Genomic DNA, 10,630 nt, shown 5'->3' with positions numbered 1-10,630 from the left:
ACACGAGTAATGCAGAAGTTTAGAGAAGCTATGACCTGTGGGAACATTATCTTTGACCAATGGGGGAAGGGGATGAATGGCTCAATCTGGAGACAGATTTCATACGACTTCTCAGTCCCAGAGGATCAAGCATCTTGCTGCAGATAAAAGACAGGACTCCCAGTTCACTTAGAATTCCAGATACACAACAGAGAATTTTTTACTATAAGTATGTCCCAAATATTACATAGTCTGCACTTATTGTAAAAAATTCTTTGTTGTTGATTTGAAATTCCAAGTTAACTGGGTGTTTTGTATTTTTATTTGCTAAAAATGACAACCCTCAGCAGTGGCCACCTTGACAATGCCTGCTTCTTCTCTGCGTGGCTTCTCCATGTCCCACGCAGCACCCTGGAGTCATATGCACAGAAAAGAACTTGCGTGGAGCCTCTGTCTCAGCCCCAGGTTTCTGGGAACCCGGACTATAATCTAATTAGGTAAGGGTTTTGCCTGGCAGATGTGGTAGCCATAACGCTCACAGCCATCCTGTGAGACAGGCACTGTCTCACATGGCACCCAAATTACAAATAAGGAAACTGAGGCTGGGGGTGGTCTACCCATTTGCTGGACTCACACTCAGCGGCTCTAGCCCCACCAGTCTCTTACTAGAGAAGAGTTCCCGAGGCTGTTCTTGGGAGATACTGAAGCATTATTGGAACAAGCATTAATTGGTTTAGATAATCATTGACTCATATAATAATCTCCATTTGTTGCAAGAAATTCTCCCGTCCTCACATAGTCAAAGGGATACAGTGACATATGAGAGAATCAGCCTCAACGCAGCCATAACATCAAGATGCCCAGTTTCTCTGGTTTCATGCTAGTTGGAATGATCAAAATTAAAACATGGAGTTTTCATCCTCAGATCTTCACAGTAAAACCAATAGCCCTTTATTATTTCTAAAACTAATTATAACGTGTTCACTCTAAAAGTGGTGACTGATTGCAAAGAAATACATTCAGAAAGCCTTGAAATTATATTTGCTTTTGACCTACATCAGAAACTTGGTTCCCTTTCCCAGTACCATTTTCCTATAGATTAACCTCCTAAAAAGCGTATATATGTGTATATATATATACATATATATAATCAGCTGAGACAAAAGCAAACATTTAAAAAAACAAAACCAGTTTGACTCAGTGGCTGGAGCATCGGCCTGTGGACCAGGGAGTCCCGGGTTCGATTCCGGCCAAGGGCATGTACCTCAGTTGCAGTTTGTCCCCGGCCCTGGTTGGGGTCGTGTGGGTGGCAACCACTGGATGTGTCCCTCTCACATAGATGTTTCTCTCTCTCTCTCTTTTCCTCCCTCTCTCCCTCCTGCTCTATCTGAAGATAAATGGAAAAATATCCTTGAGTGAGGACTAAAAAAATAAATTAATTAAAAAAATAAAAACAGAACAAAACAAAAAAGCCCTGTGCCCAAACATTTGCACATGGTAGGTGTACGTAGGAATGAAACCTCCTTGCAAACTGCTAAAAACAAGCCTAAAATGAGAAAGAAGGTCTTCTTTTTTTCATAAACTCTATGAAACAAAACCTCTCTTTTGCTCCTCTCTGTCTGCTGGAATCTTCGTTCTGAAGGAAGGAAGCTACAAGGAAAGAACCATCTTGCAGAAGTGAGAAAATCTTCCTCTGCAGTGGTGCTGGGTTCGCTGCTGCAATCAGCCACCTCTGTAGCTTTCTCTCCAGCCCAGGGAAGCGGATGGATTGGCTGGCTGGCTCTGGTTACCTATGGCTGCCTGCCCAGTCCCCTGGGCATTCCAAGGCCCCACCTTCCACCTGGCTCGTGACCTATGACCCTGGCCTTGTGGCCAACACTGGAGTGGGGGAGGTAGGGAGCTTGTAGGTATCAGGCTGCCTGGGCCCAGGTTACAAATAAAAGAGCCAGTTGTTTTTATTCCTCGTGCCCACTTGTGAGGTCCTGGGAGCTGCAGAACTGGTATTTCTCCAAATCCTGGCTACTCACGTGGCTGTGTAGACAAGCTGTACTTACAGTTGTACATGTGTATGTGTGTTGCATGGGAGACAGCAGGCTGGCTCCCAGTCCCAGCTCTGCCACTGTCTTGGGCTGGGACTTCAGTGAGCCCCTTCGTGTCTCAGGAGCCTCAGTTTTCTTATCTGTGAAACAGGACAGGTGGATCCCTGCAGGTGCAAGGCAAGGGGCTGCTGACAAGGCAGTTCCTGACCATCTTCTATAATGCTCCTCACCACCATCCCAGCGTCAACTCAAATAATTCCACTTTCATCTGTCTTATATTGTATACTCCGACATGAGATTTTCTTTGCAAAAAGGTTTCTGTTGCTTCTAAGAACCAAGGAAGCAGACTATCTCTAAGTGACCTCCCAAATTTATTATTCTATAATCCCATGATTCCAAAACAAAAGTTAGGCTTGGCCTTTTTAAAGGATTGCATGCTGTTTGGAAGGGTGAGGAAATGCTAAGATATGTAATGATATGTTTCTGATACTGAAGATTCTCTTCTGCAGCCTCCCCTGGGGGACATATAAAGTTTCCAGAGCCCAAGCCCCCTCCTTTGTTACACCTGATAAAGGTTCACATGTTAATTATTTAGCCACCGGTGCTAACTGGAACATAGTTACATAATGAAACTGCCTTTCAAACATTTCCATGTGAAACGTAAGGCTCTTGCAATTTAAACATATTTTTCCTTCTTTCATATCAGCAGTTATTTTATGGCTTAGCCAGTTTAGCAACAAAAGGCTCTGGATTGGTGAATTATTCATGTAATCTACATTGCCTGGCTGCTGTGGGTAATTGACAGGTGTCATGTCACCTTTTACAAACGTCCCACAATTAGGGACTATATATCAGTGTTTGACTTCGATGTAATGCTCCCTTTCTAAGCCGGTTTCATATTTTATTTACAGCTTGGTGGAGTTTTTGACTTGGCTGCCTATTTCTCTCACTTTTGATTCTAAGCCTTTTGCTCCACTTAATATAACCAGGAACATTTAAATAATAAGCCTCCCTTTCAGTTTGCTAAAGGCAGTCCCTCATTGCTGCCGTGTTTTATTCATTCAGCCATTATGACAGTCAATTTTTGATTTAAGAAACCTAGGATGAAATGCAGCTGTAAGGAAACCATGATATAAATCTGTTTTTATGACCTGTTTGGTTCACTGGGAAAAAACTAAAAGCAAATCTTCCCAGGGTCTGACACAAGTTGTAAACTGTGGGGAAAGTTAGCTAGTTAAAGAATATGACTGACTTAATAGGAGCAATGGAACGTTTCAGATCTCCACCAGAGTTGGAAGCCTTCTAGCATTAGGAATAAAGCCAAGGTAAGGGCTATTTAACCCCAGCGAGAAAAATCAGGTGAGAAAATAACCCTGGAATTGATAACTTTGAAGACTGATGAGAAAACATAGCCATAACTTAAACACATAAAGCGAAATGGAACCTTTGAAACGGTCTAGTCCTACCTTCCCACTGTACCCAACAGTAGCAGGAACCGAGGCCTAAGGCGTGCAAGGGCTTGCCCACCCTCCCAGCACTCGGTAGCGGATCAGCTGACTCCCGCTCAGCACCTTCACTCATCGCCGATCACTCTTGTTCCCTCCCGGTGTCCACTCACCTCTGCTGCCCACAGTTCCCGTTGTTCCTTGGGAGAATTCACCCATCCTGACTCTCAGCTGCATGATTTGTGTGCAGTTATCTTAAGCTTACTCTAGGTGTGAACATGACTGACGAAGCCCATCAGCGAACCATGTTCCTGAATGGATGCTCCAGGAACGGCCGTGTGTCCTCAATCAGGCCAAGTGAGAGACAGGGAGTCTCAGCACTTGTGGAGGTGCTGCTGGAAGGGACGGTCTGTCCCCCTAGATTGAGTGGTGTCAGAGTGTGAGGTCTACAGCTGCTATAGATACTTTGTTACCCACATGGAAGTGGCTGGAGCTACAGGGAGTTGGAGTGGGGGGGGGGGGGGCAGGATGTATCATGTGATACTAGAGGGTGAATCCTGCAACATAGAAACTGAGCAGAGAGAGCAAACCTGGATTGATTAAGTAAACATATCATTCATCTTGTAAACTAGGACAACTTTGAGAATGAAACGAGGCCAGATGAATGCCAAACTAGACAGGAAGAATAAACGGGGCTATCCTGGGTAAACAAGGACATATGGTCGTCCTGCTCTGTGATGACGTCAGGCGAGCTGCTGAATTAAGCCTTGTCTCTGGATTGAGCTAGCTGAGTTAAGCTGGCCCTCCCTTGGGCCTTTTTAGTCTAGGTGACAATGAACTTACTTAATTGTTGAAGCCAGTTTGAGTTAGAGTTTTGTAACTTGCACGTAATAGTTTTAACTGAGTCTAATATGCTGCTTCTTAATGTTGTGCTTTGTGAACTCTTGCCCTATATCATATTGTAAGCTGAAAAGGTGATCATAACATGCTTTAACTTTAATAAATGTTAAAACTTTATATTTAACATTTTACTTCAAATAATAAAAACTACCACTGTGGAACTTTTTTGATTTACAGAGAACTTCCAATATAATTGTCGTATTTACACCAATTTCCCCGTGAAATAGGTATCACTCAAGGTTTGCAGAAGTCACAAAATTTACCCAGGTCAAACAACTGATGTGACAGATGTGCAGTGGTGACTTTCTTTGACGAGGGAGGAATCCTACAACACTGAGTTCTATTGTTTGCCAGTTTCTGTGGTGTAAATATTCCAATAATGGCCAGTTTCAAGGCATCAATCTGACATCACTGAACATGGAGTTGAGAAGAAAGAGATGTGTTGTCTCTCTTGAGTCAGCTTCAGCACCTCCCTGCATGGAACATGAATTCAAGACTTCTGACTGCATTTTTTAAGTTTATTATACTTTTTTGTTTCAGGTGTTTGGTGTGAGACAGTCCATTCTGAATTGTGCTCTCTTAGCAACGGCAGATGTGCCCCAGAGCCAGTGGTGCTACAAAAGATTTCCTCAGACCAGAGCTGCAATGGCCAACCCAGTTCAGACCTTCTGTTCCCCACCTCTGGGTCTTCAGCATTAGCTCTGCTCCCCACTTGGATGTGACTACTTCCCTGCCCCTCCTTTCTCCTTCTCTGATTCAGCTCATCCTGCAGCTGGTTTACGTGATTTATGCAGGCCCTCTATTTGCCTCCAGGGCCACTAGCTGGAATAGGGGCAGCAATATAGAAAGGTACTCTCTGTCTTCCTACCCCCTGCCTGAGAATCCAAAGCTTTGGAATATCCTTTGCCCTAGAGTCCAGTGGACTGACTCAGTGACAGCAACTGTCTATTTTTATTCTCTGATCACTGCTATTAGACCCACGCCCCCACAGGGAAAGGGGTGCTTACAAGGCCCATTCACACCGATAATCCCATTCGAAGGTATTGACTGGATTGTGTGTAAAATGCATTGCTTCAGCAGAGAAAGCTTGGAGAGGAGTTGAGTCATGTGAAAACCCTGGTGACAGCAACCTAATTTCTAGTCATGGGGCTTAGGGAAATTAGCCAGGCATTATAGGACTTGCTTTCCAAATTCAAACCTACTGATTCTGAGCAAATGCCAGAGTGACGTTAATTATCAAAAATCATGGAGCCATTGAAGTACATAGTAAAAGTAATTTTGCATCTTTGACATCCATAATATGTAAACACTGAGAATAAGAACGTCTTCTAGCTCTGGCCATTTTGGCTCAGCGGTTAGAGCATCGGCCTGCAGTCCAGAGAGACCCGGGTTCGGTTCCCACTAAGGGTATGTACCTCGGTTGCAGTTTGTCCCCGGCCCTGGTTGGTCATGCTGGTGGCAGCCACGCGATGTGTCCCTTTCATGTCGATGTTTCTCTCTCTCTCTTTCTCTCTCTCTCTCTCTCTCTCTCCCTCCCTCTCTCTCCCTCCTGCTCTATCTGAACAACAACAAAAAAAGAAGGTATTCTAGTAACAGTTCAACTCAAATACATATAGACCACTTTTTAATTGGGACAGCTATTTCCTCCCTGTGACTTCGGGAGGAGGGGCGTGATGATGGCACCACAGTGTTGACATTGGCTGATTCTACTATGCCTACTGCTCTGTGGTCCACTCTCAGAAGGTTAGTTTAAACTATTATTTAGGCTTCAGTTTTGAATGGGATTTTATACTTATGCTTCAATATGGGCTTGTCAGAGCATCTGAGCATTCCTTTAGAACAACTTAATGAAACAAGTTTAAGAAGAATTGGGAAGCTGCCCTCTCTTCAGCCTGTCCTGCAATGGCAGTTCCTGGGGAAATAAAAGTCCTTTTCTAGAGTAATTCAAAGGTTTGTGCTCCTCTAGCTTTTCTTGCAGAAGAAGTGATGGGGACTGTGCTTCATATTGCTTTTCCACGTGCAAAAAGTGGAGTGGGAATGGATCAACCAAAAACATATATATATATATTTGGCATCAGGATGAATGCTCAGGCAAGATGCATGCAGCATACAGTCATAGTAAAGGCCATGATCCCAGTTCCATTTCAAAATTTCTGATTTGGTTCAGGGGCTGACCTGCTAAACAGCAGGAAGCAATCCATTACCATTTATAGTAAAGTGTTAAGTTGGTACAAAAGGCTAAGGCTGTAAAGATTCAGAAGACCTGGAGACCAGAGAGAACTGGAAAAGTCAGAAAAAAAGGGGGTGCAAAATTAATCTGGGCCTTGGGAGCCAAACAGGAAAAGGAGGACATTCAGCTAGAATGAGAGCTTTATGGGACACAAAGAGGCATACATGTCTGGGAAGGGGTGGGGGAGGTGTCTATGCATGAATAACAATAAGCAGCTAAGGTTCTCCCATAGAAAGTAAGTGAGATATTTATAAAGCAAGCTTCTCAACACAGGAGGTGTTAAAAGAGCATAAAGTTAAGAATAAGCAGGCCCTGCCATGAATGATAATGTTGCAAATCCAGGCACCATTAACTGGGAATCAGCCATAGTCAACCTGTATCAGACCATGACTCAGAATTATCCTTCTTGGAACATCCAGTATCCATGTATATTCAGGTTGGAAAGTCCTTCTGATATACCCAGGTGATGAGAGAGTTGGATTATGCACACAATTGATATGATTTTCTGTATAGTCAATGTTGTAGTTAAGATGATCCCAAAATAAGCTAGATATTGAAAAATTCATGAATTATTTAAAGTTATGGACTGTATGCGGCAGATATTCTAGGCTCAAGGAGCGCAAAAGTAATGAAAATGAGGAGTGTTACATATTTCTAGCAGCTTAAATGTCTGCATACTTCTAAAATTTGAAGTGGCTCTGGTAAATGAAGGATAATGGCTAACATGGCAAAACGTCTTGGGATCTGCATTTCCATCACGCTAACCGCAGTCTTCCCTTGTAGGAGGTGGAATGACCCAAAGTTCTGGATCTCCCTATAGCGCAGTATGTCAGTTTGACCATGTTTAAAGTTTACAAAGGTTCACCTTCCTCACATATAGAAACAGACTGACAGGCCACTCTCATTCCCTCCAGACAAACAGGCATCTAGTGTAGGGAACTGGGCCGTGGAGAAGGAAACTGGCCCGGGGATGGATTGACGGAGCCAGGGTGTGTGTCTCGGAGGGAAGTCAAGTCAAAAAGCAGATATTCTACCCAGAGCAACGAGAAAAAGAGGAGAAAACTCCAGTAGGTGCAACTATCAGACAGCGGAGCCTCGTGGCAGATTTGTTCCATCTATTATTTGTGAGAAAATTAAGCAAACCAGCAGAGGAAGTTAGGAAATCATCTTCCATAAATATTTAGGATTTTTAAATACAGTATTTATTTGAACGCAAGTAAATGGGAACAATTAGCTCTTTCTGTTTGGTTTGTGTTAACGTTCTGCTCTCAAATATCTCTCTATGAGACAATAATTTTTAAATCTTACTGGAAAAATGGAAAAGCCCAAAGTAATCAAGTATAAACTATGTAACTGAGTGAACACAGGAAGAAAAGAAATGCTTTGACACATGTTAAGACTCTTGGCTGCAAACAACAAAGGCTCTGTCAAGTTTTCTTGGAAAAACGGGAGGTTTACCAGGAGAAGGCGTGCGGACTGGAAGCAGACACGGAAACTTCTAGGAAGAGTGGCAGCTCCGGGTCCAGCTGTTGTCCCAGCTGTGTCTGTGGGCCGCCCTGACTCATCCTCTGCTCTCTCCCGACCAGTTTCTTGACTTCATCATAGTTTCTGTTCCCTCATAACTAGCTTGGATATGGCATTATGGCCTCCCAGGCTCCTCTCTAATCAAGACTCTTCAGCTTCAGCTTCCTCATACTAACTAGTGCATCCTAGCTGCACTTGAACTCCTCAGGAGACTGAATCTAATTGGCCCAGGCCACCTGTTGATGCCGGATCACATTATAGGCCATCATCTGGCCAGGGCAATTGATGCCCTCAGGTCAGATGCCCACCACTGGTCAATTCCTCAGAGCAAATGAGGGGTGGGAGCTAAAAGGATGTGGTCAGGGCATTTCTCATCAGAGGGGCTGGGACACGGCAGGCTCTGCTGTCTCTATTAAAATGTAATGATAACCAAGTGTTCTTCAGAACTGGCCAAAGTGCTCTTAAACTACATCTTGAGGACATGCTTTATTACTTTGTTTATTCAATCATTGATTCATTCTGACCTATATCATCACAAAACATCTGAGGTGACTTACAGTCTATATCCAACATACAAGGATCAAAATAGTTGAGAAAAGCAGGCAAATCACCATGTAGTGCATAACATCCAACACTGGAAAATTATTAAAGTTGGGTCTTGAATTTGCCTCTAAATCTGAAACCTATGCCAAACTTAATAGCAAGTCGCTAGATGCAAGGGAAAATCCTGGCAGAAAATGTCATTTCTATTTGAACAGGTTACTAGCCACATCTATGGAAGCCTGTACCTCCAAATAAACAGATTCTCTTCCTTTTTAAAATAATGTATGGGCCACCTTGCTCCCCACCCCCACCCCGGGCTGTGCTGGGTCTGTAGGTCTACGGCGATGCACGGATACAGGTCTCTCTTCCTCAGGATGGGTTTTGTTAAAGTTATCTAGAATAAGGCCTATTTCAAGAGATACCAAGTAAAATGTAGAAAACAACAAGAGGATAAGATCGACTACTATGCTCGGAAACACTTGGTAATCCTGGATAAAAATACACACAACACACCTAAATATAGGATGATAGTTTGTGTAACCGACAAAATATCATTTGTCAGATTGCTATGCCCGTGTGGAAAGAGATATGGTAGTTTGTGCAGCTTAAGCTCAAACATGGTGTGCAGGTTGGCCTGACATATTATGTTGCAGCACATTGTACTGGCCTGCTGCTGGCCCAAAGCTTTCTCAATAGGCTTGGCATGGACAGGATCTGTGAAGGCCAAGTGGAGGTGACTGGGATGAATATAACGTGGAAAGCATTGATGATCAACTTGGTGCCTTCACCTGCTATTTGGATGCAGGATTTGCCAGAACTACTACTGGAAATAAAATTTGGGAGGCCCTGAAAGAATCTGTGGACAGAGGATTGTCTACCCCTCACATTACTGAACGATTCGCTGGTTATGATTCAAAAAGCAAGGAATTCAAGGCAGAAGCACGTCGTGGGTCAGAAAATTACAGATCATGTGTGTTACCTAATGAAACAAGATGACGCTTACAAGAAACAATTCGCTCAATACATAAAGAACGATGTAACTCTAGACATGATGGAGGGGCTGTACAAGAAAGCTCATGCTGCTATAGGAGATCATTTAGTCCATGAGAAGAAGCCTAAGAAAGAAGGAGTGGAACCGTCCCAAAATGTCTCCTGCCCAGAAGGAAGATCAGCTAGCTCAGAAGAAGGCAAGCTTCCTCGGAGCTCAGGAATGGGCTGCTGAGAGTTAATAAACCAAACCACAATTTTCTATGAAGATTTTTCATATAAAGACAATAATAAACTTGACCAATCAGCTAAAAATAAAATTTATGGGCCACTTTGATGAGAAAGGAGACTCTAGATTACATCTCAAAGCTTCTCTGGTCCTGATTTCATAACAATAGTTGAGATTTAATTGATCAAGCGAAAGAAATAATTAAGGAGGCAAGATTTTACGTAGTTGCAACCAACTGCTAGCACAACTTCATTCCATTGAAGCCTTAGCCCCAGTCCCCTCAAAATTGGAGACATAGTTTGAAAGCTGGGGGGAAAAAAAGGTCATCAATTTCTCATTTCTTTTTTACTGCGCATTATAAGGCAAGAAGTACATAGCAGGACTGGCTTGGTGATTTTTCCGCTAGCCAGGTTTTTTTTTGCCTATAGCACTTATGACATTCTCAGATCCTCTAGGGCTGTTTATTTACTATTTTTTCTTCTTTTGATTATAGACTAGCAAAATGTCCTAGGAAGCTTGTTCCTAGTGAATGACAATGGAAGCGCTCTACCCTAGAGTGCCATGCTGGATGAGCCGCACCGTGGGAGCTTTAGAAGCAAAACGGGATGTTCCCTCAAAGGCTGGAACTGGGAGTCATTCTATTTGAAAGGACAGCTGTCATTTAATATTCATTGAGCAGCCGTCATGTTCCAAGTACCATATGAAGTATGTATGTGATGTGACATTTGAAAAAGAAGAGACCAGTTTTAATAGA

General features: G+C 43.2%; 1 pseudogene; it reads left to right on the top strand.

Annotated features, from left to right (window-relative positions):
* The first annotated feature begins 9,022 nt into the window (after positions 1-9,022).
* LOC118642496 lies at positions 9,023-9,889 on the top strand (annotated as a pseudogene).
* The last annotated feature ends 741 nt before the right edge of the window (positions 9,890-10,630 follow it).

This window comes from Molossus molossus, unplaced genomic scaffold, assembly GCF_014108415.1.
Source record: "Molossus molossus isolate mMolMol1 unplaced genomic scaffold, mMolMol1.p scaffold_m16_p_3, whole genome shotgun sequence".
NCBI lineage: Eukaryota > Metazoa > Chordata > Mammalia > Chiroptera > Molossidae > Molossus > Molossus molossus.
Note: the sequence above shows the minus strand (reverse complement) of the source record. Positions and strands in the feature narration are given on the sequence as shown.